The 5000-nt window shown below is 35.6% G+C and overlaps 1 pseudogene; it reads left to right on the forward strand.

The window, feature by feature from the left end:
• The window catches only part of LOC137634651 (uncharacterized), a 37004-nt pseudogene extending 32533 nt beyond the window's left edge, over positions 1 to 4471 (forward strand).
• Positions 4472 to 5000: the final 529 nt, after the last annotated feature.

Below are 5000 nucleotides of genomic sequence, written 5' to 3' on the forward strand. Positions count from 1 at the left end.
ATGTTTATTCATCACATAGGCCTGTATGTCTGCACAATTTAATACACAAATTAGAATAGATATAAATATACACTTAATTATATATAGGCATGAGCACCTTGGCGAAAGAGAGACCTAGGTAAGTAGCCTTTGTTAATATAGCCAATATGGGCGCTTTTAATTTTTGTTTTGTAAATCTGAGATGCCCCTTTTGATGTTTAAAAATTGAGATGCCCCCTCCCCCACACACACTACACACTGAACTGACGATGATACTTTTGAAGTCACCCATGCGATCCGATATAGCATGTTTACACAGGAATAATGATACTTTTACCGCCTAGCCGAGACTGACCTGATATGAAATAATCAGAACAGATACGTGCTTAGGGTAGTGAGGATTCACGTAGATCAGCCCGTGATATTCTGGTCAACCACAAGTCACGTCTGCACTTGGATAATTCTTCTGTATCTTTGTCCTGATTCTGAATAACTGCCGGTATGCGGTAGAAACTCTTGTCATCTCTTCGTCCTCGATTCCCACAGCCAACAAGAGCGCAAAAACTGGGCATTGTGTGAATGTGAATGTGATGAAATGGCTAAATATTCAACAGCTCAACCATAGCTATTCACTGAACGCGTCTTTGTATGCCCTCCAAGATGGCGGACCGGAAGTTTGATGACGTGTATTGAAAGGACTCTATATATATATATATATATATATATATATATATATATATATATATATATATATATATATATATATATATATATATCTATATATATATATATCCAGTCACGCTTATCTCTCTCCAATTCTCGGCTAGGGTAGTGAGAGAGTAGTCAGACCCAATTAAGAATGCATGTGTGTATGTATATGTGTACACGTATCTATCTAAACATCAAACCGTCATTTCTGACAGGTCGCTTAAACCAGTGGCTATAAAAGAGAGGAGGAAAACCGCTGCTGGAAAGAGAAGAATCGACTGCTGAAGAACCCTTGAGGGGGGAGGGTACTTGGGGTGGGATTGGGAGGGGGGGGGGATACGGGTGGGGTGGGGTGGTGGAGGGTGGGGGGAGATACACCTGAGAACAATGAAGAGGGAAGTAGTAGAAGAATGTTTGGGTTGACCTGGGGGAAATGACAGACATTGGTTGGAGGGAATTATTCATCGAGGCTTTTAGCATTTCCGTCTGGGGCGATACTGGAATTGACTGGAATGAATTCCAAAGAAAAAAAAAACTTTGTATAATATGTTGTCGTTCTGTCACAGGATGAAATTTTGGTATGGAATATGTCGACACATGTAAATAAGTAGTTAGGAGTATAAAGGAAGCTAAAAAATTAGCTTAAAATTATTTTTTTTTAACCATCAGGGAGGCAGTAGAACTGGAATTGACTGGAATGAATTCCAAAGAAAAAAAAAACTTTGTATAATATGTTGTCGTTCTGTCATAGGATGAAATTTTGGTATGGAATATGTCGACGTATGTAAATAAGTAGCTAGGAGTATAAAAGAAGCTAAAAAAATTAGCTTAAAATCATTTTTTTAACCATCAGGGAGGCAGTAGATTTCACTGATCAAGCTTGTGTATTTGTAAATTAATTAGAATATTATTAGGCACCACGAACATATAACATACTCTCTTTGTTCATACTGAATGTAGAGCAGTTCAGTAAAAGAAAAAAAAGTATGTTTTCAAATCGTGTTTTTGGATCATCTATCTACAATATATACATAAATATCAACATAAAAACAAACTAACAAAGTATCATGACTACATTTATTTCGATTTATGTATTTCAACGAGTAAAGCGGGTAAAATAATGATCAATATTTAAGCTTCATCGATACTCGTTGCGTACTTGTCCTGTTTTGGTTTAATTGCGATGAAATATTTCCTTCCCTTCAAATCGACGTTGGTTTCATGGAAAATGTATCGTGATAATATATTATGTTATTAGTAAATAACGAATATTATAAAGCAATAGTACGAAAAAAAAAATTCGTTATCACGATCTTGAAGAAAGTATATTCTACAAAAAAAGAAAGAAAAAAAAAAACACACACATAAAAGTTCCTCTATTAATCTTAATATGTTTTTTGTAGTAATAGCAATGGCGTAAACGTAATAGCTGTCATAATTTTTAGATATGCAAATTATTATTTAATTGTAAAATTACGTAAGGAGGATTTAATCGCATGACAAATCCCTTTGATGCAGTTTCAAATGAAATAAAGCATCTATTTACTGTGTTGCGAAATACCTATGATATCCCATTTCAACATCATGGTACTTGCATATTTCATTCTTCTGAATTGAAACAATGATGTTAAATGAAAAATATGCTAATTTTGCTGCATTGTCCATATAAAAACAATTATCATTGTTATTTTCGTTAATTGTGCCTCATTCATGTTTTTGTCGTACGCTAACAAAGTAATAAAGAACATAGTTCAGTGTCCTTAACAGAAAAGATAACCTTTGGAAAATAAACTTTCCATATAACGGTGTTTTGATGGCCTACCGGAAACGTCCCTGCCTGGTGATTTGCCAGACTCGGGTTCGAGTCCCGCTCAAGCTCGATAGCTTCTTGTAGTGTCTGCAGCCTCACCATCTTTGTGAGCTAAGGGGTAGCTTATGAGTCTACCTGCTGAGTCAGCAGCAGCCATCTCCTGGTTCCCCTTGATCCTCACTTTCATGGAGAGGGACTTCGGTGCTGATCATATACTATATATATATATATATATATATATATATATATATATATATATATATATATATATATATATATAAAGATGTATATATAAATATATATATATATATATATATGTATACATATACAGTATATATATATATATATATATATATATATATATATATATATATATATATATATATATATATATATATATATATACTGCATAGTCAGTATCCAGAGCATTGTCCTGCTAATCAAGGCAATGTCACTGTCCCTTAACTCTGCCATTCCACTGTCTTGGGTTAGAGTTCTCTTGAGGGTACACTCGGGCACACTATTCTATCTAATTTCTCTTCCCCTTGTTTTGTTAAAGTTTTTATAGTTTATATAGGAAATATTAATCTTAATGTTGTTACTGTTTTTAGAATATTTTATTTTTCCTTGTTTCCTTTCCTCACTGGGCTATTTTCCCTGTTGGGGCCCCTGGACTTATAGCAGCCTGCTTTTCCAACTAGGGTTGTAGCCTACCAAGTAATAATATTAATAAAAATTCATGAGCGGCCTTTAAAACTATATCCAGGTTTCATACAGATGACACGAATAGAATATTAAAGTAAAAGATTTTCAACAGCAAGAAGTCTCCATTTCCTACCTCCTAATCCTTCATTCCAATCTCTTCCCAGACTGTCCAGTACTCGACCGTGTCTACATGAATTGCGAGGACGTCAGCAAAATCGTCGGAGACCAAGACCAAGCTTTCCTAGGGCCTTGTCTCCGTCATGAGGTCTGCTACATGTGTGTAAGTACCAATTTTCATAATAGTGTATATATCAACCTTCATTCATTTTGCTAAAATGCATCTGGCTTCAATGCTGTTTACCAGAGATGTTAATCTTCAACGGTATCAAGGAATTAAACATAAATCTTATGAATATGTCAACTTAATCTTATGAATATGTCAACTTAATTTACAATAAAGGTTTCCAGATACTATTTCATATAAATTCAACTGACAAGGGGCATTGATGTTATCTGAAATGAAGAGATCTTGTTACATCGATGTCTATCATGTGTATTTCTTCCAAAGTCTTGTTTGCAATGGAGTTATTCATCACTTGAAAATATGATTATTTTTCATTATTCATCAAGTATTGACTGACAGCTTATGCTAAATTTAGAGTATCTGAGCCGTCAAAAATAGATTGATATGCACGCACACGTGTAAATACACACCCATTCAACCCTTCCCACCCCCTCTCTCTTTCCTAACTGCAACCAGCTGGTTATGCAATTTGTAGGAGAGTGTAGTTTCCGAGTGTACCTCTTGGGGTACCCCTTATTAAGAGGGAATGAATACTCTCTCTCCCCATGAGCATGACAAGAATACACACACACACACACACACACACATATATATATATATATATATATATATATATATATATATATATATATATGTATATATATATATATATATATATATATATATATATATATATATATATATATATATATATATATATAATCAATTATCCATTTCACGGACTGACATTTTCCACTTTCCATCCCCACCAGGGCTCCAGCCTCAGTGTATCCGGCCACGAATGCGACGCCATCTTGTCCTCATCGCTGGAAGCTGCGTGTTCCGGAAACCTGGACTGCCTGAGCGCAGCCGGAGGCACGTTCAACCTCTTGAGCAACGCCGAACGCTACGACGACGATGGCACTTGCACCCACGACCCCTGCGTCAGGCAGTTCCTCGAATCCCGCTGAAAACCCACGACCAAAAAAAATTTACTTCCCGGTTGTTTTGTCCGCCGATGAAGAATAGCTGTGTATCCAAAAGGCTTCTAGATTGGTTGATGGACGATGCCCGAGACTGCTTCTTCTTCTCTCGCATCTATTTGTTCTTTGTACAAATTTGTAGCTAAACTCAAGAGCAGAAGCTGTGAATGTTTTCAATGTATCCAAGCACTTCATGTTGCGTTCGTAAAGGATTTAATGGTGTTTTTAAAGAGGAGAGGTACGGTTGTTATTGTAAAACGTAAAGTGAACATAATGGATAGATGTACAAAAAAAAAAGGAAGAAGTAACAAGAAATCTTAACCACTTAAGGGTGGTTTCTGTATTTTTGGAATCATGCTAGCACTAGTTATTGTTCTGACCTCCCACTTCCAGTTGAAAGGGAATTCAATGCAAAATTCAACGGATGTTAGTTGAAATAAAATGATTACTAGAAATGCAATGTAATAAAGAAATTTTAGCGAACCCTTTGGCAAAATCTTTACCATATGACTAAGAAACTTCCTCCCATGTG

This window comes from Palaemon carinicauda, chromosome 45, assembly GCF_036898095.1.
Source record: "Palaemon carinicauda isolate YSFRI2023 chromosome 45, ASM3689809v2, whole genome shotgun sequence".
Lineage (NCBI taxonomy): Eukaryota > Metazoa > Arthropoda > Malacostraca > Decapoda > Palaemonidae > Palaemon > Palaemon carinicauda.